The sequence below is a fragment of the Bidens hawaiensis genome, unplaced genomic scaffold (assembly GCF_021521415.1).
Source record: "Bidens hawaiensis isolate Kalapana, Puna unplaced genomic scaffold, B.hawaiensis_p1.1 tig00039673_1, whole genome shotgun sequence".
Classification (NCBI taxonomy): Eukaryota; Viridiplantae; Streptophyta; class Magnoliopsida; order Asterales; family Asteraceae; genus Bidens; species Bidens hawaiensis.
Window position 1 is genome coordinate 170,300 of NW_027496993.1, and position 24,117 is coordinate 194,416.

At 37.1% G+C, this 24,117-nt stretch overlaps 1 pseudogene across 1 annotated transcript; it reads left to right on the top strand.

Annotated features, from left to right (window-relative positions):
- The first annotated feature begins 15,654 nt into the window (after positions 1–15,654).
- LOC143591450 (aconitate hydratase, cytoplasmic-like) lies at positions 15,655–22,140 on the top strand (annotated as a pseudogene). Its single transcript, XR_013145679.1, has 20 exons — positions 15,655–16,028; positions 16,579–16,683; positions 16,795–16,955; positions 17,030–17,122; positions 17,307–17,492; positions 17,897–18,058; positions 18,147–18,291; positions 18,373–18,512; positions 18,599–18,655; positions 18,743–18,822; positions 18,927–19,002; positions 19,087–19,272; positions 19,359–19,426; positions 19,479–19,597; positions 19,688–19,809; positions 19,902–20,000; positions 20,082–20,561; positions 20,648–20,746; positions 21,452–21,694; positions 21,783–22,140. The product of XR_013145679.1 is annotated as an aconitate hydratase, cytoplasmic-like (transcript).
- Positions 22,141–24,117: the final 1,977 nt, after the last annotated feature.

Here is a 24,117-nt window from a genome sequence, read left to right on the forward strand (position 1 = left end):
GAAAGATGTTTTCCGGTTTCCACCATTAGACGAGCAAGATCACTTATTCCATCCAGTTTTGCAAATCTTTCATCTTCTTTTACAGAGTGATAGAAGACATTAAGCTCACCCAAAAGACACCCTCTTTCTGTTGTAGTAAAATCTTTCTCATACATCTCAGAAAATGCAATTATCTTAGACGTGTCAAACTTAGAAAACCGGTCACAAGGATTTAAACCCAACATGTTTTCTAGCAAAGTAGTTGTTACCTCATTGAATCGATTTCCAAATTCTTGGATTTGCATATCCAAAACCGTATTAAAAATGTCAACTTCAAAATGATGTCGATTAGTAATGACATTCTTTTGGTTTCTAGCCTTACCATACGTTTCCGTCATATCTAACATCTTGATGTTGTTTTTTACACAAAAAGATGTTACTTTTTCCAACATTGAAGCAAACCCGTTTTGCCTTAAATCATTCAATGCTCGTTTTGTTCCATTTATCAACTTAGCCGCTTCTAATAAATCTTGACTTTTTTTAAGATGTTTTGAAAGTACATTTATGTGGCCTAAAACATCTTCCATCAAGTGCGCATAAAAAACAAAGTCAAGTTTTTTGAAATACGATAAAATACCTTATGCATGGGTTCATTGTTCAGTGGCATCTCCTTCTTTTTGAAGAAGGGGCCGGCGTTGGTGGCTGGTAATTGTTTGGTCTGGTCGCCTGGATATGGGGGGAAGCTGGGAGCAGATCGCAGATGGTAATTGTTTTATAACTTTATTATATTATTTTTTTGGTTTTATTTTATTTAAGTTGTGTGGGCTTTTTTCTAATGTGTGGGCTTTTAATTAATGTGTGGGCTTATCAAAATCTTTGAGGTGTAACCTAGTTTTCGTTTAGGGGTAACCCGATATATAAAACGACGAAAATAAAAAAAAATTTACACTACAGAATGGAAGTTGAGGGGTAACCCGGGTTACCCCTGCCTAAACCTTACGTCCGCCACTGCTAGCAATTATAGGGATAAAGGGGTAACTATATCTAACCCGATCTAAGACACATATTTGCACGCAAAACTAAACCGGATAAGACCAAAACTCGCTCTCGCACAATTCTAACCTAAACGAATAAAGACGCGAGACAAACTGACTCCCTATTACCTCTCGGTCGCAAGGAAGGGGAATCTATTGAATTTTAATAATTAATCGTACTCAAGATTCCTATGGCCGCTCTAACCACAAATAGATCAAAAACACCAAGTCTAAGACCTAACCAAATAACCCATAACTGAATGACACAAAACCAATCAATCAAGGCAATAAGGAGAATCACATGCAAAAATTATATAAAAACAATAACTAAGACACCCAAGGTCAAAATAGATAAAGCTTTCAATAATAATACATCGTGTAATTAATTAAAACCACATAAACCGCTAAACAATGTCAATAATCATCTCAACCTAGGTAGTATAAATAGTTTAGCTACTCATTATAACAATAATAGAAAAAACAAATCAAAATATCTTGAGTTCATGTCAATAGTTCGAACGAAATGTAAATAAAAAGAGATGTTCAAACAGACTAATATTAGAAAATCTTTAATTCATGAAATCCAAGTAACTGTCATATGCCGTCAATAAACTGCTTCTGCTCCTGGTTCAGCCGTGACAAAAAGAAAGAATAATAATAATAATATTTCACTCTTTTCTGTTCTTGTGTCACTCTTGTCGTGTGGACCAGTGAACCCACTTTTTCTGCCCTACCTCCTAAAAAGAGAATAATAAAATTTCTCTATTAAAACCTTCAGTCAATGTTCTACCTTTTTTGCAGCCGCCACTCCATAAATTATATATATTAATTCCTCCTCCTATAATTACCTAAGGCTAAGGGAAATGAGGCTTGGTTGAACCCCAAGTAATCCAATCAAAACCTGACACGTAGGCGATGACATGGCCCTGGATCAAGCCCCTCAACCAAGCCCCGGACGGTGTAGTGGTCCAGGTGATCCGGGGCTTGATCCAGCTTTTTTATTAACAAATAATACACCCAATCTACTCAACCTTCACCATCTGAATCCTTCTCTTTTCTACCTGCGTAAATACAACACACACAAAACATAACACCATCACCGCCTTCCGCCACCGTAGCCTCGCCGTAGCCATCACCGCCTTCCGCCACCATCCTCCTCTTACAAACCCACCACCGTCCTCTGCCGTGGTTCCTCCTCCGACGACCAACCACGGATCACACCACTACCACCGATCACCAGACCACCGCCTCCATGGTTCCTCCTCCGACGACCAACCATCTCTCAAACTCACACTTTATTTGGCCTTTCAACGGCTATTTTTTTTATTTTCCCCACACTCCAACGGCTATAAGCCTTGCGGTCAGCACCACGCTGTCCAGCCGCGCCCATCGTCCACGCAAAGGTGTAATGGTGTGCGCGGCGGCCACGTCGTCCACGCCCGCCCAGCCGCGCCCCACTACCCTCAACCTAATACCCACCAAACTTCCTCCTTACTCCACAGCCCTACATGTCTTTATTTTCATAATGGGTCTTTTAAGCCCAAAACCACCCTCATAACTGCTTAAGCTATTCAAACTATCCAGCCCACAATTTCCTTCTTTCCTGCGCCCCATCACGTGGAGTTCCTACCACAAGTTTTACACAATCATAAACTTTAGTATGATATATTATAATAACAATAATTTGATATTTATTTTGAGTTTACCCCCACACGTTTTATATTATTATTGTTATTATCATTTTATTAAATATCATCATGAATATTATATTATTATTGTATAATAGTTTCTATAGTTTAATAATAAATATAATAATGAAAATAACATGTTTGCGTTTCATTCAACGTTCTCAAGTTTAATAAAATTACTTCAAATTTAGCTCGTTATGTCATGAAACCTTTTAAATATAAATATGAGCCACTTAGGCGTATTATTCAATAAAAACCAACTCAAAACTACTCAAAAGCGTAGGAAATAACTATATTATAATATGTATAATATAGACCCCATCATCTTCACGCGCTTGAAGAAGAGAGTCATATGCGGCCTGCATATCAGTAGCTCTCTTCTCCATGAGCTCTGCCCGCTCCTTCTGCAATTTCGATTCCGCCGCAAGGTCTTGGATAATAGAACCTTGGCGGGTCACTTGGGCCTCCAAGGCTGAGTTTGCATCGAGCGCCTTAGCCAAAACCTCCTTCTTTCTCTGATATTCATCTCGGGCAGCTTGAAGGACGGCATTTTGCTTATTGCAGGACTCTCTCCACTGACGAGATGCAATGGCGTGTCTATCTACCTCAGCATTCAGAGCAATTTCAGCATCCGATAAGTTCCACTTGGCAGTGTTGGCTGCCAAGCGATGCTCATTGGCTTCTTTCTTATCCTCATCAGTCTCCCGAGTCATCTCACCCCATCTCTCTCCCATCGACCTCCACTCCCACATAATTTCCTGATCACTAGCCACGGTGTTGGCTAAAACAGATGAAAAATTCTGACCAAGTTCATAGCGGGGTCGTCCGCGAAATGAACGTTCAGCGGGAGGTACCCCCATTTTTAGCACAGACGTCAGGATCCGAAAAACGCGATCCCAGCACCAAGGTCCATGACGGGAGGTAAATATTGTCATCCTCCCCAGGGTTTCTCATTCCATATTAGTCTGATGGTGACTGTTGGGAATGAGAAGTTTCTCCTCCACCCGTCAGAAATGGTGATGGGGAGATAGAGAACCTGGGCGAAGATTGGGGAGGAGGAAGATAAGACCGACGCGGAGACTCTTGAGTCTTTGGCGCCTCAACATTCACAACATGCTCATTTCCCTTGGAACCAGAAGCATCTACATTAGAAGCGAATAACGGGAAAGGAGATGTTAGTATTTCATCCTCGGTGGGAGGAGGCATTGGTGATTCTTCTTCTTTATCCGGAGGGGGAGGCGGTAGTTCTTCTTTCTCTGGAGGAGGAGGCGGAGGCTTCTCAGACGATACACCTTCACCAGTAGCCCCAGTTGGCTCTTCAAATAACAAATTAACATTTAAATACAAGTAAACAAGCGAAAGAAGGATAAAGTCTTTGCGTTGACTTACTGGACATCTCCTTAATACGTTCGGCAAGACTGATCTTTTGTTTCTTCGGGCGATGCGTCCGATGCTTTTTCTTCGCGGGTCCTCCCTCAGCATCTGTCACACCCCAACCTACGGCGGAAATGCCGGGGCGCGAACTCATTGCCACAGCTCTCAAGGTACTATCATGCAATATTTATATGACAATATCTATTAATTTTATTCAATTTCCAAATAAATCAAATACAAAATACAACTCATTAAACAAACAATAAACACAAATTTAATTCTTGATTTTATATTTTCTAACATAATTCTTCACTAAATCATCACAAAGTCTTGCAACTAATTCAAGCGATAACCTGCATATGCGTATAAAATAGAATTTTGTCAACAACACATGTTGAGTGAGCAACACACCAGTTTAGTTGTATATATAGTATATATAACAAAAATATGTAGCTGTAACAAGTCATATGAGAATAACAAAATAACAAAATGAGCAAGTATAACTGAGATGTCGAGAAGCACAAGGCTAACGACTGGCGTATGATCATACTAGACTGAGATTATGTTGGACCTCTCCGAATGCGAAAGCATACAAAGCAAATAAGCACATAAACAAGTAAGGTATAAGTTGCTAACACATAAGACAAAGTTGCAGTTTTAAGTATAAGTATATAATGAGAAATATATTTACGCATATGTCCCCAAAACGTGGAAAACAAGTAAAATAGGGGAATGTGGAACTCACCTCAATAGACGAACAAAAGACGATTACGATAACAATGAGAATGACGATTTGTGAAAATCACACGTTAACGATAAAGCCTAATAAGGATAATAGAATACAAAGATACTAAGTTAATAAATCGGATAGGAGCGTCTATAATTATAATATTTATTAAGTTTATATTGTGTTATTAGTTCGTAAAAATCCTTAAAAAATATATCATAAATATATTATACTAGTTTATTATACATAAAGATATTATATAAGTAAAATACATCTCTTATAATTATTAGTTTGTTAAAGTATACAAATATATATAAAGTTTATATATATTTATTAAATCAATAAAATTAATTTACGTGATATTATATATATACATATATGCTTATATATGTATGTACACGAAAGTAAACATGAGTTAAACGAGTATTAAAATGTCGGTTTTTAATAAAATAATGTTTATTTAATATTTAATATTAATTAAAATGTGTTATAAACATTTAAAAACCATTAAAACAAAAATAAAAGGACAACCGCGTCCAGGGGGCTCGAACCCGCGCCCCTGGCCGGTCCAACGAATTAAGCAACACACAAGAAGCCAACTGAATCAAGTGGTCAGTTGGTTAACGAATAAGAAGAGTATTTTAAGTATAACAGTACAGATAAACCCCCAATCCTTACGAAACCTAAAAATCAAAATCAATAGATCTTGTTCGTTTTGGGTTAATTAATCATAGGGGTTTTAAAGAACGACTAATTGCGATCCTAAATATGTAATCAATTACCTTTAAAGATGATTATACATAGGTTAATTGAGCATGAACAGCGGCCGGCATTGAGATGATGAACAGACTATTAAACGATGGCGAATAAGCAATTAAACAGAGGGTTAATGTTGGCGATGGTTATGAGATCGTAACTGCAAGGTTAATTGGATTTATATAAATGTTTACATGCATATCGTTTGAGGGTTTAGGCCGGCTAGAATATATACGAGCTGAGGGTTCGTTCAGATCGAATTAACTTAATAATATTGGCGGTTTAGCCGCAATTGGTAAGAGTAATATGTTTTTGATTCTGTTTCTAAATCCAATACGAGAATTCAGGGCCAAGAAATCACCAACTGAGATCGGATTGCGATTAGGGTTTAGATTTGGGGTCGGGTTATTGGGTAAACGGGTCAAGATACCAGATTTTTGGTGGGTTATTTTATACTATTATATTAATATATGGTATTTTGCAGTTTAGACCCTGAACTATTTAGGTGGAAACAAAGTAGGGTTAAAGTTTGGATTTGGGTTAAAAACGTATATCAATAAAGTAGTTTTAAATCATTAAATAAATATTAAAAACAGTAGTATTAATATAATAATAATAATATTTAAAAATATCCGAGTTGTTACAGTCTCCCTTACTTTAGGGAATTTCGTCCCGAAATTAAAGAAGATTATAACAAAACCAATAAAGTTTGAGGAAAAGAAAAATTAAAAAATGAAAAAAAAATTAAAAGTTTATCATAACACCGAACTTTGATTAGTTAAAATAACGCTTCAAATACAAATCCGATAAGGACACTTATATATAGGATGTACCATCGGCGTATCCACCATGTCCTTATCATCTTTACATTTATACCGTTATCCCAACCACTTTCGATTCTATATTATGACACACAATCTTACGCGTCATGATTTCCATGCGATGACTTCGATAATTATGTTCCGGACCATAATTATTTAGATCGTCGGATGGTCCACATGATTCGTCCCATCGTATGGATATACAAAATGTTTGATTAAAACATGACTTTGAAGAAACAAAAGTTTTAAGGAGTTTTAATTTAGAACACTAGAAAGTCACCAACGTATAAAATAATTTCAAAAGTTGTAGTGAATTTTAATAAGCAAAGAAATTTTAAGACAACTTTTAAACGTAAAGATATAAGTATTTAAACTTGAAGAAGGGATAGCTTATAAATAGTAAGGTAAGGATATAAGTATTTAAAGTTGATGAGTGTAAAGAAATAGGATAGAAGTATGCTTTAATAAAAAATCTATTTAATCAAAAAGAAACTTTATTCATAAGATAGATTATAAAAGATAAATAGTTCAAATGGCTATAAGAGGCGTTACAATAATTAAGAAAAAGACAAAATAAGGTAACATAGATAAAGGGAACGACAAAGGTATTCAATATCGTCGAGTAGCTTGATTGACGTGACTTGAGGCACCATGAGGAGTTGAAGGAGCAAGAGCAGTTGAGGTAGATTGATTTGGGTAGCTTGAAGAACGTGAGGTGGTTGGGTTTGAATTTAGTGAGCATGGGTCAAGTAGTAGGGTGTAAACATGGTTTGGGCTTGATGAGCATGGATAAGTTGAGGGCACATATTACGAAGATGATTTGGGTCTCCACAATTATAACAAGCACGGGTATTAGGAGCATCAGGTTGAGCATGAGGGGTAGGTTGTTGCGGAACAGCTTGTGCAGTAGGCGGGACACGGCATATGTTAGCAAGATGGCCATAACGGTTACATTGGAGCATGACTTTTGAGGAGACTTGCGGGTGGTTAGGATTTGTTGCAGCAGGGTTTTTACATTTCTTGTTGTGAGGATGAATGGGGGTAAGCAGTTTGTAGTCACCAGCAAAGGAATTAGTGGGAAAAGTTGAATCGGTTGCATTGATGTTTTAAATTTATGTCACTATCTTAGGGATCGCAACAGCTATCTCTTTGGCGATACAGGCAGCCATACGATGCTCGTAAGAATCAAACGATTGATGTCGAGGATAACGTTGGTTTCTTGAATGAGACATTTTATAGGGACCAAAAATGAGTATTTATAAGATGAATGTTAAATTGAGGAAGTCAATAGATTAATAAGATGGTTAAGTATATAAATAACTTATGATAGCGTTGCCTTGAGAAGTAAAGAGATTTGCGTCATAAGGGTTAAATGTGAAAGATTGTAAGATGAAGGGGGTACATAGCGTAAATAGTTATTAAATGATGTAGTCAATAAGATAAATGTGTGATGACTACATGAGGAGTTAAGTCAGTTTAAAATTTATATTATTAAGTTTACAATAAACTAACGAAATATAAATTGTGGATGTTGGCCTCCCATGAGCTTTCCATGGCAATTTGAATGGCCCAACGAACTAACGAATAAAAACAACTGAGTTGGACAGCCCATGAGTGTTACATGGCAATTTGATTGTCCCAGCTAATTAACGAATTAACAATGCAATGAAGTTTGTCGGCCCAATGAGCGTTACACGGCGTTTTAACCGACCAAACTAAGTAACGAACTATCGACATAAATATGGGTAGTCTGAGAATCTTGTGAATCACCACATTGATTACTCCAACAAAAATACGAAATCAAGTTAAGAAATGAATAGTAGGAATGCCCATGGGTTCCATGGATTTTTCACCCAACTAACCATTTAAATAATGGAACACAATAATCGGGAAAACCGAGTTTAGCCACGAATCACCGTGAATTCGGTTAAAATTAACCTAAGGTGTCGGTCATATGACATTTATGGGTCTCGCTCGGGTCCATAGGGTTGAGTACTGTGGTCAAGTTATCACCCAGGTAAGGAATAGCGTCTTACCTTTGGTTCTTGGAACCGTTTTGCCAGTGCCCAACTCACAGTTTCTCTTCCCCTTTCATTTATCGTAGGGACATGCCACACAACCTAGCCTTAAGGTTTACGAGTGAAAACAACAGGTGGGAATTCTTAAGGAATTTCCCGAAAATAAAAGCAATCTACTTTTCGAAAAGTTTTCTTTGAATGTTGAGGCATAGCCTCGGAGTTTGTGTGTGTGCATAACAATACAATAGATAATAAATAATAATTATATGAGAAAGCTGTAAACAATTTAAAATTAAACACATAAAGGTAAACAGATAGGCACGTATGGGGCTCCTAAACATGTGTCTAAGGCAATATCTAACGACCTATCTTAAACCTGGCTTTGATACCAATCTGTCACACCCCAACCTACGGCGGAAATGTCGGGGCGCGAACTGATTGCCACAGCTCTCAAGGTACTATCATGCAATATTTATATGACAATATCTATTAATTTTATTCAATTTCCAAATAAATCAAATACAAAATACAACTCATTAAACAAACAATAAACCCAAATTTCATTCTTGATTTTATCTTTTCTAACATAATTCTTCACTAAATCTTCACAAAGTCTTGCAACTAATTCAAGCGGTAACCTGCATATGCGTATAAAATAGAATTTTGTCAACAACACATGTTGAGTGAGCAACACACCAGTTTAGTTGTACATATAGTATATATAACAAAAATATGTAGCTGCAACAAGTCATATGAGAATAACAAAATAACCAAATGAGCAAGTATAACTGAGATGTCGAGAAGCACAAGGCTAACGACTGGCATATGATCATACTAGACTGAGATTATGTTGGACCTCTCCGAATGCGAAAGCATACAAAGCAAATAAGCACATAAACAAGTAAGGTATAAGTTGTTAACACATAAGACAAAGTTGCAGTTTTAAGTATAAGTATATAATGAGAAATATATTTACGCATATGTCTCCAAAACGTGGAAAACAAGTAAAATAGGGGAATGTGGTACTCACCTCAATAGACGAACAAAAGACGATTACGATAACAATGAGAATGACGATTGCAGAAATCACGCGTTGACGATAAAGTCTAATAAGGATAATAGAATACAAAGATACTAAGTTAATGAATCGGATAGGAGCGTCGATAGTTATAATATTTATTAAGTTTATATTGTGTTATTAGTTCGTAAAAATCCTTAAAAAAATATATCATAAATATATTATACTAGTTTATTATACATAAAAATATTACATAAGTAAAATACATCTCTTATAATTATTAGTTTGTTAAAGTATACAAATATATATAAAGTTTATATATATTTATTAAATCAAAAAAATTAATTTACGTGATATTATATATATATATACTTATATGCTTATATATGTATGTACACGAAAGTAAACATGAGTTAAACGAGTATTAAAATGTCGGTTTTTAATAAAATAATGTTTGTTTAATATTTAATATTAATTAAAATGTGTTATAAACATTTAAAAACCATTAAAGCAAAAATAAAAGGACAACTGCGTCCAGGGGGGCTCGAACCCGCGCCCCTGGCCGGTCCAACGAATTAAGCAACACACAAGAAGCCAACTGAACCAAGTGGTCAGTTGGTTAACGAATAAGAAGAGTATTTTAAGTATAACAGTACAGATAAACCCCCAATCCTTAAGAACCCTAAAAATCAAAATCAATAGATCTCGTTCGTTTTGGGTTAATTAATCATAGGGGTTTTAAAGAACGACTAATTGCGATCCTAAATATGTAATCAATTACCTTTAAAGATGATTATACATAGGTTAATTGAGCATGAACAGCGGCAGGCATTGAGATGATGAACAGACTAGTAAATGATGGCGAATAAGCAATTAAACAGAGGGTTAATGTTGGCGATGGTTATGAGATCGTAACTGCAAGGTTAATTGGATTTATATAAATGTTTACATGCATATCGTTTGAGGGTTTAGGCCGGCTAGAATATATACGAGCTGAGGGTTCGTTCAGATCCAATTAACTTAATAATATTGGCGGTTTAGCCGCAATTGGTAAGAGTAGTATGTTTTTGATTCTGTTTCTAAATCAAATACGAGAATTCAGGGCCAAGAAATCACCAACTGAGATCGGATTGCGATTAGGGGTTTAGATTTGGGGTCGGGTTATTGGGTAAACGGGTCAAGATACCAGATTTTTGGTGGGTTATATTATATTATTATATTAATATATGGTATTTTGCAGTTTAGACCCTGAACTATTTAGGTGGAAACAAAGTAGGGTTAAAGTTTGGATTTGGGTTAAAAACGTATATCAATAAAGTAGTTTTAAATCATTAAATAAATATTAAAAACAGTTGTATTAATATAATAATAATAATAATAATAATAATAATATTTAAAAATATCCAAGTTGTTACAGTTGGTATCAAAGCCACTCTTGTGTCGTTCGGGATGTTGGGACACGCCTCATCGAGGACGATGAGTCCAAAGGGGGGTTGTCTGTAACACCCTTGGCAAACACAACATCGTCCCACTCTTAGACTATCCCACATCGGCCGTGGACAAGAGAGATCATTGGTTCATAAGTAATGTCCTGCCTCTTCAACCACCAACGCGTTTTGGGTAACCAAAAATAAATCCGTGATATCTTTGTGGCATAGCGGACAATATTGGTGGTGCGAGGGCCGAATGTTACAGCATCCGCTTGGCTTATGCCCGCATCACTTGCTTTGGAGAACTGGAGCTTCCTCTTCCGCTCCAACTCTGTTGACGCATGCGCGACGGTGAGATTGTGGAAACAACATCATAATCATATTCTTCTTGAGATGACGATTCGTCGCTCGTGGACAGAATAACGATCACCCCATCGGAAGTAAGAGTATTAAGCGGATGAGGATTAAGGATGTACGCACCTGTTTGGAAGATGGCTTCCGAGACTATCGGTTCCGCGCGCACCTTGGAAGGAACGAGAAATTGTCCTCGAGTCTTGTCTAGGACGGGCAAGTCCTTCGCGTCACGAATACGCTTTTGAGGACATCCCATATCGTTAAAAAGGACATTAATCATAGTCCCTTCACCTGAAACATACACAATAAAATTTCAAATAAAAGTTTTACAAAAACAAAGCAACAAAGGGTATAGGGCACTAAGGCTTACTCTCATTCACATTCATGAAGAACGGTTTCAAATCGGGATATGGCCATAGACGGCTCATACCCCCCCCCCCACACTAGGGCTTCCTCAGGAATGGCCCGCATTGGGGAAGGTTTCAGCGTTAACACGCGGAACCATTCCCGACCCTCGTGAAGATCTGTAACAACATCCGGCAACGCCTCATTAGCCGGATAATGAACCATGGCATCAAGAACAACGTCTTCCGAGATCCAGAAGAATCTAGTTCGCCATTCTTCAGCACCCTCAGTTGGTTCAATTCCAATAATCCTCCCAGATATCGGGATACATTTGAACCATCCGCCGTAATTTTTCACTCGATAAAATACCGGAAATCGATCAGCACGTGGCACCATCCCATTCGCCTTACACACGAATTCGAAGTGTCGAATTCGTGTAAGTGCGAGCGGATGTAATTGGGAGAGATGAATTCCATAGGCACAGAGTACCTTCGTAAGGAACTTGGTTATCGGAAACCAAAGATTCTCATGAGAGAAGAAGTTGGCATAAACGGCCATCTTCCCGGCAGGAGGCCTACTGGCAACAGATCCGGCAGTATGGAACTCTGGTTCCCACTCCGGTGGGATGCCATAAGTATGGATTAATTCCTCGTAATTGGTTTTATTCCAATTAATCTCTACGGTGTCAATATCTGGCAACGACAATCTTTTATCACCGGCCATTGGTCCAACGATGAAAGGGAAACATCGAGCAATTTTGAACGAAATCTAAAGGTTTAATCGAAAGTTAACGATTCACCGAAAGATTGAGAGAAAAAGAAGATAGAACTTCAAAAATATGGTTAGGTCCCCTATTTATACCCATCGCAATTAATGCGATGGGAGTTTCGGCAGAAGAAAAAGAAAGCAATGGTCCAATAATAAATCGCCACGTCACGCGGGAAATCCGAAAAAGCGAAAAAGGTGATCAGTCGGGTACAATGACAGCCGGCACAGACATCACATCATCTGATTCACGTGCCTGCAAGCTGTCACATCATACTAATGCTATGGTTATCCACTACAACACAAAAAAACTTCACCACAACTTGCAAATTCAAAAATCTACAAAATATCTTAAGTCCAAAATTTCACCCGCATAAAATCCACGCGGAAGAAACAGTGGACTGGTGGGACTTATAGAGGTAGGGTACTAAAAAGACCCAAATACCCTTAATGGTTACCCGCGGGTCATAGGGGGTCCCCTCATATGCCACCCGCGGAACATATAAATCACCCGCATAACTCAAAGACAAGGAAGGTTAATAATACATCCTAGAGACTGTGCGCAGGAAAATCTAGACGCCCTCAAGAGTCATCCGCATGGTAGTATTATCATCCACAAGAAAGACTAGAAGGTGACGTCATAGGACAGCTGTAATTAACCAATTACCTTCTAGAAGATTTACCAAGATCCTCTCTTGGAGAATACGTGATCCTTCAGCCAATGAATGGAAGACAGCTGTCCAGGTTGTTATAACCATGTGCATGGCCAGGGTTATCTCGTCCTATCATAAGGAGATACGTGTACAGGTTGTTATAACGTGCACATGGGACGTATAGCTCAACCTATTGTATGAGGGCACGTGTCCAAACGGTTATGAGAGCATCTTCTAGAAAGGGACAGCTGGGCCAATCACATTCCCTCACTCTTCGGCTATAAATACCCTCACAATCTCCATGAGGTATTCATTCTCTCCCAACTATCTACTCTAAATACTTAAGTACTTTCTCTCTATTAGAGCGGTACTTATTCTCACGCCGGAGGGTGGTTACGGGAAGACCCCCCTCTTGTCCTTCCCGTAACGAGCTCACGGTGTCTGTTTTGCAGGTTTTTGTCACTGGACTTTGGGAGATTGAGCTCATATCGTTGTTGGTTGTTGTTGTATCTACCATGTGAACTCATTGGATCTAGGACTCGTTAAGGGGATTAGATCTGTGTTTCTTCAGAAAGGAAGATAGTTGTGGGATGAATGCGATTGGAAAGATGCATACTCACCATCCTTAGTCAGTTGTGTGTTCTTCCTATACCGTCACAACACAAGGCGGAAGAAAGCACAAAGGAAGGCCACAACCATCATGTTCTCCCTTTACATATCGTTGTTGGCGGTTTCTATATATATTCACTATAGTCATCACTGAAGAAGTAAAAACTTCTTTTTACGTACCTAATCACTTGATCAAATCTAAATTACATTATCATGTTATAAAAGAGGCATATACGCATGACTACGTGCTTAAATGAAAATGCCTATATAGTGTGCTCTTTTCTAGTTCATGAACCTATGTGCATTCTCAGTAACTATCTTTAGAAGATAATGCATGTTCTTTTTGACATGCTTTTGTTTCGAGGTCCTTTTTTCGTAAAGAAAGGCATACATCAAAAGACAAAGGGAGCAATGATAAAGAGCTTGAAAACACTAATGAGCAGCATAAGTGGGCATAAGCTTTCAAAGAATTATCTTATCTAAAAACCAGAATTGTCTGAAGACGACCCCCATGTTGCTTGTCATACCTTCCTCCCCTTGAAAAAACCAACTTTCATATTACCCCTTGAAATTATATAATTACCAAATTAGCACAAATTAAGGATTTCATATTATTTTTTTTACAAGTCGCGTTTATTTATGATTTCGGGTTTAGGGTTTGGGGTTTGGGTTTAGGGTTTAGGTTTTTGGGTTTCGGGTTTAGGGTTTGGGGTTTGGGGTTTAGGTTTTTGGGTTTCGGGTGTAGGGTTTATTTTGTAAAAGATAAAGAGGTAAAATAAGGATATTATAACTATATATATTGTTAAAATTAAAGAAAAGATATTATAAATATTTATAATATTAATACTAAAAAAATAAATTAATAGTAATACTTGATAGTTTTTAATTTGATATATGTAGTAAAGATTATTAAGTGAAGTAAAGGTTGTAGGGACTAATATGATATAAATAATATTAAGAGGTGATAGTAATTAATCTAATAAGTTCAGGAGGATGTATATTTAGTAAATAATGTAAGAAAGATATGTTTAGCAGCACCCTTTTTTTACTTGTCAAAAAAGTGGAAAATAACGTGAATGGCTTGAAACAAAAAGGGTAAGATCAATAACATGCATTAAAGTATGTAAACCATTGTGTGAAATGTTGACAACTTGACATATATGTATCTCAACAAATTATTTAAAAGACATACTTCCTTGGGCCAATTGCCAAAACATCCAAAGTAAGAATTTTCCCGACCTTTACACAAACTCTAGAAATTGAAATCAAGAGAACACTAGAAGTCCATAATAGTAAAATACATTACCAAATTAATAATTTATTTTAACGGCTAACGAATTCTTTAAATGGACTTCTGGCTAAATTCACTACATCAGAATACACATATCTTTTGATCCAGGGAAACTCTCACCTAAGGTCAACGCCTGTTTATTTCAAAGATCCAACTAGTGAACACCGCATACTCGCTTATAGAGGTGAGCAAATAAACCGGTTAACTGAACCGGTTTGCAACCAATTATGTAGAAACCGGTTTGGATACGATTGTAACTGTAGGTTTAGAAACGATTTGTAATTTTCTCCACCAAAACCGTTTTTAACCCGGTTAACCGAACCGAAATTGGCAAAAACCGGACAAAAACCGAACTGAAACCGATCTTAACCTGGTCAAAAACCGGTTTCAACCCGAACAGAAACCGATCATAAGCGATTTTGATTTTTGTTGACCACATCGAACCGGTTTCAACCAAATCGTTTTGAGGTTTAAACTGGTTTGTGCACATTCACTCGCCTAGTCTCTCATCATCAGCTGATGCCGTGAAAAACTAAATTATAGATTCAACAATCAAACCTGAACCACATAAAACATCGAGTCTCTCCGTTACGATTCTACCACAGTCTCAATGACAATTAGTGCAATAACACAGAATTAAAAACGTGACCCTAAATAATTTAAGCAAAAGATATGAAATAAACACATGGGACAGTGGTATTACAGATAATTATTATTCTCTTAGCATAAAAGTGGCACACGCCCATAGGCCTTCATTCATCATCTTCCACAATCACCGTCATTCGTCATCGTCATCGTCATCAATCAATCAATAGCCTCCATACCTCATCATATTATTATCACAATCAATCCTTGTATGCTTCTGTAATCCACCATGCATATAACAGGACCTCATTCCTCAGCTCTCCTTCGCAGAGCTTCTAGGTCATCCAGGCTCCACTCCACCATCTCCAGAACTCAGCCGTCTCCAGCTCCGCCGCCGTCCGATCCGTCTCCGCTAGCCTCTCACTGCCGATCTTACACCTCCGCCTTCCGTACCGTCAGATCCTCCGTGCCAAGGTGGAGTCACGGTGTTGATTGGAAGTCTCCGGCCACTCTCACCTCGCAGATCAGGATCGCTGCGTCTCCTGTGCTCGATCGCTTTCACCGGACACTTGCTACTATGGGTAATTCATTGCTCTGCTGCTTCATTTTAGGTTTAATTGTTTTTAGACCTAATCGTTGACCGTTGACTTTTTGAATTTTGAGTGTATGATTCAGTTTTCAAGTGAATTTTGGTTTTGACCTAATGTTATCAATGTCAAGTAATAGTTGCTAATGATTAAAAGAGTGGCCGTGGACTGAAAACTTTATGTAAAAGGAAGTGTTAGCATATTTTTTTTTATTGAGATATGATTGTGATTGAATTGACAAACAGAGCCATTAAATTTGACTTCTGCTTTCTGAAAGAACCTTTACTAATTAACAGAGCAAGAGAGTATATAGGTTGAAGTAAGCAGATATGTAAATGCTACAACATGAGCTTAAGTCTGGGTCATAAGGATTGTTAAACAGAGTGAATTTTGGAATTTTGTTATAATGATTGTGATAAACACAGTTTTTCAAATACTTTTGCTTATGAGATTGTCAAATTTGTTTTCTATTGTATACTGCCTGAAGTTGTAACACTTTTTGTTTACGATTTATCTGATTTCTTGTATTTAAATGCATGTGCAGCTTCTCAGAATGCTTTCAATGGAATTCTAACCGGTCTTCCCAAACCTGGTGGTGGAGAGTTTGGAAAGTTCTATAGTTTGCCTGCTCTGAATGACCCAAGAATCGGTAAATTTCTTATGTAATTCTAGATTTCATCATCCTTTTCATGCATAAAGTTTTCATGTTTTAATGAAATTCACCTCGGAATAACCCTATTCCTTTTGGTATGGAAAACAGACAAGTTGCCGTATTCTATTAGGATTCTTCTAGAATCTGCAATTCGTAATTGTGACGGTTTCCAAGTGACTAAGGAAGATGTCGAGAAGATTATTGATTGGGAAAAGAGTGCTCCAAAGCAAGTTGAGATTCCATTCAAGCCAGCTCGTGTCCTCTTACAGGTATCTACTTTCAGTTGTTGATGTTTCAGCCCATTGACTTTTCATGATCATGTAACTTCTCTTCTATTTTCCAGGATTTTACTGGTGTTCCAGCCGTTGTTGACCTTGCATGTATGCGTGACGCCATGAATAATCTAGGTGGCGACTCTGACAAGATTAATCCTTTGGTATGTCCTGTATTTGCATGTTGATGCTAAAATAATATAATAATATACATCAATGGGTAATTAATAATAGATCTATTCAGAGGCATAGTGTGTTTTCATTCAAAGGCATAGTGTGTTTTCATGTGTGTGTACAAAAGAAAGGTAAAAAAAGTTTGATCGGTATTATTGTAATGTTTTGCTTCAGGTTCCAGTGGATCTTGTGATTGATCATTCAGTTCAAGTTGATGTTGCTAGGTCAGAAAATGCAGTACAAGCAAATATGGAACTTGAATTTCAAAGAAACAAGGAAAGATTTGCCTTTCTAAAGTGGGGTTCAAAAGCTTTTCAAAACATGCTCGTTGTTCCACCAGGATCTGGTATTGTGCATCAGGTAAAATGTTATGGGCTTATAACATCTTTTTAATTCAATTGTACATCAGTATATCATCATCATCATCGTACTCAGTATATCCCACCAATAGCAAAGCTATGGTAGGGTCTGAGGAGGGTAAGATGTAGACAGCCTTACCTCTACCCTTTAGGAGTAGAGAGGTTGCTTCCGGTGAGACCCCCGGCTCGATAGTAGTTTTACATCAAGCCTTGGACATAAGGCACATAACACTCAACCATCGGGACACCGCTGACTGGTGCATGTACCCTTGTCTTTCGGCTATCAACGCCACCACATGATGCCTGATTAACCTTCCACAACTTTTAACGTTATTTTCACGAGATTAGTAAAATAACGTCAAAATTGTACATCAGTATATATGATAAAATATTCTATTATTTCAGGTTAATCTTGAATACTTGGGTCGGGTTGTTTTCAACACTGATGGAGTGCTCTATCCCGATAGTGTTGTGGGAACCGATTCCCACACGACAATGATTGATGGGTTAGGTGTTGCTGGTTGGGGTGTTGGAGGAATCGAAGCCGAGGCAGCAATGCTTGGGCAGGTAAACCTGTATTATTATGATTTTTTATTATTAATTTGTTGAAGCTTTTGTCTTTCAGTTCTAATATAATCTGTTGTGATATTGGCAGCCTATGAGTATGGTTTTACCTGGGGTTGTTGGCTTCAAGTTATCTGGAAAATTGCATGATGGTGTCACAGCAACTGATTTGATTTTAACTGTCACCCAAATGTTGAGGAAGCATGGTGTGGTTGGAAAATTTGTGGAATTCCATGGTAGGTAAACATGGCTGTGGTTGTAAATACTAAATAGTTATAATTATATAAATACTGATATAATCAATGCTATTTTTGCAGGTGATGGTGTGGGTAAAATATCTCTAGCTGACAGGGCAACAATTGCCAACATGTCACCTGAGTATGGTGCATCAATGGGGTTCTTCCCAGTTGATGTCACTCTTCAGTATCTAAGATTAACCGGACGAAGTGATGATACTGTATGAAATTATAAATTTGAGTTTTGACATTTAAATAACTAACCATATACTCGTCGTTGACATTATTCTCTTTTGATGAAATTTAGGTTGCAATGATAGAAGCATATTTAAGGGCAAACAACATGTTTGTTGACTACAATGAGGTAAGATCCCTACTTGTGATTCTTTAACAGCAATGTCTTTCGGTGGATATCAATGTGTGATTGTAATTATGATTTATATAATTTCAGCCACAAGTAGAAAGAGTATACTCATCCTACTTGGAGCTAGACCTTTCAGATGTGGAACCTTGTATATCAGGGCCAAAGAGGTGTGTTTTTGTGTAGTTTTTTACTAGTGCAAACTGTCAAACAGTTGTATATAGTTTATCATGTTTTTAGTTTTAGTTGATCAAATTTATTATTTTTTTTATAGGCCTCATGATCGGGTACCTTTGAAAGAAATGAAAGCAGATTGGCATTCTTGCCTTGACAACAAAGTGGGATTCAAGGTGTGTTTCAGATTCTTATCTATGTAACTGTTGTATGCAAATAATATGCTTCTTGACACTTTCTGATAAGACAACTATTTGCAGGGTTTTGCTGTACCAAAAGATTCCCAAGACAAAGTTGCAAAGTTTTCCTTTCATGGAGAGCCAGCAGAACTCAGGCATGGCAGTGTCGTAATTGCTGCAATCACAAGCTGCACAAATACATCAAACCCTAGTGTTATGCTCGGGGCAGGTCTTGTTGCCAAGAAGGCTTGCGAATTGGGCCTAAAGGTATAAATTGTTTTTGGTAATCTCTGTATATGTATAGTTCTGTTTTTGCCAAGAATACATATAATATGTCTTTTAATATCATTCAGGTCAAACCATGGATTAAAACAAGTCTTGCTCCAGGCTCTGGAGTGGTTACAAAGAACAGAGTCTTTGGGTTTTTCATATTGAAAGAAAACTAATAAGGATATTGTTCTTTAATCATACAGCGGGTTGCAGAAGTATTTGGATGAGCAAGGGTTTAACATTGTTGGTTATGGTTGCACAACATGCATTGGGAATTCAGGGGAGCTTGATGAAACAGTTGGTGCTACAATATCTGAAAATGGTAGAATAATACATTTTTTCTAACTCTATTTTCATCATTAACCCAAAAATTTGATTTTTATTAACTTTGACTTATGGTATACTTCTGCAGATATAATCGCATCTGCTGTTCTTTCTAGAAACCGTAACTTTGAGGGCCGTGTTCATCCTTTGACCTGAGCAAACTATCTTGCATCACCTCCTTTGGTTGTTGCATATGCACTTGCAGGCACAGTAAGTTTTTTATTTTATAATTTAAATGAAATGATGATTAATTTGTTTCTGATTTATCGTGTGAACTCAAGACATTTTAATTTTGTTTGCAGGTTGATATTGATTTTGAGAAGGAGCCAATTGGAGTTGGAAAAGACGGGAAGGATGTTTATTTCAGGGATATCTGGCCAAGCACCCAAGAAGTTGCAGATGTAAAGCCCTAATTATTGACTATTATCCAAAGTTATATTGTTAAGGTTTTATTTTTTAACTTGAAATAATACATGTTGCAGGCTGTTCAGTCAAGTGTTTTACCCGACATGTTTAAGAGCACTTATGAAGCTATCACTAAAGGAAATCCCATGTGGAATAACTTATCAGTTGAAGAATCCAAGTTATATTCATGGGACTCAAAATCTACTTACATTCATGAGCCACCATATTTCAAAAACATGACAATGGACCCACCTGGGCCCCACGGAGTGAAGGACGCCTACTGCTTGCTAAACTTTGGTGATAGTATTACAACAGACCATATATCACCTGCAGGAAGCATTCACAAAGACAGCCCGGCTGCAAAATACCTTCTTGAACGCGGGGTTGACCGTAAAGACTTCAATTCTTATGGAAGTCGGATAGTTAATGATGAAATCATGGCTAGGGGTACTTTCGCCAATATCCGTCTCGTTAACAAGCTCTTAAATGGAGAAGTTGGCCCTAAGAACGTTCATATTCCAACTGGAGAGAAATTATCTGTGTTTGATGCAGCATCAGTAAGTTCATAAAATAATCGCACGTTTTTTTAATAAATATACAAATATTAACTTTTTTTTCTCTATACAATCACTGTTCTTATCAGAGATACAAGGCTGCGGGCCAGGATAGTATCGTTTTGGCTGGAGCTGAGTACGGTAGTGGAAGCTCTAGAGATTGGGCTGCCAAAGGCCCGATGTTGTTGGTGAGTCACGATACTAGATGGGGCAAAATGGGTCGGTAACTTTTTGTTTGGGCCGACGGGTTGAGTTGACCCCTATCACTTAGTGTGGTGAATTTGATTACAGAAGCTATAGAATCTTAATAGTTATTTAATCTTATAAATAAAATTAGGCTTGTAAACAAAGTAGATGAACATGAACGGGGGCATGTTCGTGCTTTGTTTGTCTAATGTTCATTCGTCTAACTTTAACTGAACAAAAACGAACGTGATTTCTTTTTTCATGTTGGTTCGTTAAGAAAATGAACGTGTTCGTTTATGTTTGTTCATAAATAGCATAAATGAACGATTCAGGAACGTATACTAACATAAACGGATGGATATATATGACCAAACAGTAATTAAAAAGTAAACATGAAAATCAATCTATTGGGCCTAAAAGACTAATAAAGCCAGACAAAATTGTAATGGGTGTAAAAAATAAAATGTATATATTAATGAACTTAACGAATGGACTTAAACAAACAGACATAAGTGAATGTAAACGAACGGACACAACAAAAACGCTCACAAACATAAATGAACGTACGAGACGTGCTCATTATGCTGTAAAAGTACACATTAGGCGACTTAGGTTCCATTATATTACGGGTCAAAATTACCACCTTTATTGTCGTCTAGTAATATTTTGAGTTAAAATTCATTATTAATGGTTATGGTTTTTGACAGGGAGTTAAAGCAGTGATATCTAAAAGCTTTGAGAGGATCCACCGTAGTAATCTGGTGGGAATGGGTATTATTCCCCTGTGTTTCAAGGCTGGTGAAGATGCAGACACACTGGGGTTGACCGGTCATGAAAGGTATACCATTGACCTCCCAAATAATATTAATGAAATTCGGCCCGGTCAAGATGTCACTGTCACCACCGACACTGGAAAGTCATTCACATGCACCGCCCGCTTTGATACAGAGGTATGAGAATTGTGAACTTTGAATAATCAAATGCACAGCTCTAAAATGCATATAGAAACACCCACTAATTGGTTTTTGGTTTATGTAGGTGGAATTGGCATATTTCAACCATGGTGGTATTCTTCCATATGTCATTCGTCAACTGACTAAACAAAAATGAAGATGTGGACCTGAGGGACGGATGGATCGGGCATTTTGATTGTTTTAGTTTGAGCAAAGTGAAAAATAAAGAGTTTGAAAAAAGTGTAATATTGAGATTACACTATAGTCAACAGACTTTTTGGAATAACTTGGCGACAGATCATCGCCTGACTACAAGGCGGGCGTTGATTCTTTATTTATTTTTATTTAATTGTTTACATACGCGTGGCTATTGGATAGCCGTTCAAGATTATGTATGCAAACTCCTGATTGATGCAAAGAAAGTTGAAGCCAATTTAAGGTTATGTTATGTGTGGTTTTCAAATTGTTCTACAGCTAAAATAGGTGGCTGTTTTGAAACTGGTTAAAGCAAATTTATTGGTTTAACCCTTTTAATTTTTTATGGTAAAAACTAATGTTTTGAAACTGGACCGGTTGTTCTATGCTTGCTAGTTGGACCGGTTAGATCAGTCTTGGAAACTAGATTACATTATTCCAGCTTGGGTTGGACACTTGGCCAAGTGATCTATTGTGTTCTGATTCAACCCAAGCCGGTCCATACCTCACGAATCGAACTGACAAAAGCAGACCCAAAAGCCAAAACAACTCATCACGAATCGAACAGACTAAAGCAGACCCAAAAGCCAAAACAACTCATTTATAAGTGAAGGTGTGAGTCATTTTCTAATTTTCTAACTATGGTAAAAACAGTTATACATAGTTCGTTGCAAAACCGTCTAGACGATTTATGAAATGCCAGTACAACAATTTTTATAAACAATGGTTGAAGATAAAAATGTAAATTTGTATGGAATACAACAGTATAACTAATTAGATAATATGTACATGAATATACAAAGCTGATAGAAATGAAAATACGTAAATAACTAATACATAAGAATAAGTGAATAACCATAACCATATTATATACAAGATCATAATGAGCAAGAGAGTTTTGAAGATGAGCATGTGATTGATTAATAATGATCCCGTTCAGGTATAGTATGTAAAGCAGGATTCCAAGTACTGCATCTACATTTACATATCACTGATGATCTTCTACTTCTCCTACACTTCACAACCGCTTGACCCGAAATCTGGTCAACGGAAGATGCTGATGGTGTTGGTGGCGGATGGTGGTTATAGATGGTGGCCCGGTTCAAGATTTGCTTCAGCTCGGTCTGTGTCAACACCACCTTGACCCTCACACCTTTCGTCATTCTCAGAGGCCTCATAATGGTTGTTTCAATGGCGGTCTCTACCACATTGTCTTGTTGTATGTTGAACCTCACTTTCTTAATTTTCTTGCAGCTGTTGTCACCAGCCTGATCATGCACGGTCGAATTCACAAGAGGCTTTGCTTTTTCTGCTTTGTCTTCTACTTCATTCGATACTCCTGCTCTCACCAAGCAGTTCCCCATTGCGTATGGGTCGGTTGGGTGGATGTTTTTGGGAGTTTAGTTTTGATATCTGGCATTGGCAAGCACATGAGTTTCTCTTATATCACAAACATTCCACGAAACTGAGATAAAACATTTTCTTTTTAAATTAATTAAAAAAATTAAAAAAGGGTTCTAGGTACTGTGTATGTCACATGATGTATAAAAAACAAGTTTCTTAAATTTTGAGAAACATTCCGTGTTTTCGTCCAATATTCGCCACTGATGTTTGATATATGAAAACCTAAGTTTTAAAGTTAACATACAATAAAATGCACGTGTAAAGCCGGGTACAATATGTTATGGTAAACTTAAAAAAAGAAAACAGTTTTAAAGTTTTTAATTTATGATCGGTGTAAACTTTGTAGAAGCAATTGTTATTTTACTTGGTGTTTTGTTTACCGAACACTATTTAAAAATTGTAGATGTATTGATCATTAAATATCAATAACAAATTATGGCAGTTAAAGATCGGTTATAGTTTATTTTGCTTAGGTGCATCTACCGTTTGGTAGGAATATTAGGATTATGTGCCAATGAAATAATAATAATAATAATAATAATAATAATTATTATTATTATTATTATTATATTTAAGAAAGGGTTAGTTGATAAAATTTACGTTTTGATATATGTATTACTTATTAATTTTTTTATTTTTTATTTTAAACGACTAAGTCACACACTCTTTAAATCTACACCGATATCCATCATGCAACTAGAAGCCTCAATCACTTTTCTTTTTTTGAAAGGCCAATATATTAAAAACCGAAACGGGGACTCACAAGAAGCAAGAACCCCCAACAAGTACAGAAACAAAATAAAACAAAGAAACAAAAGCAT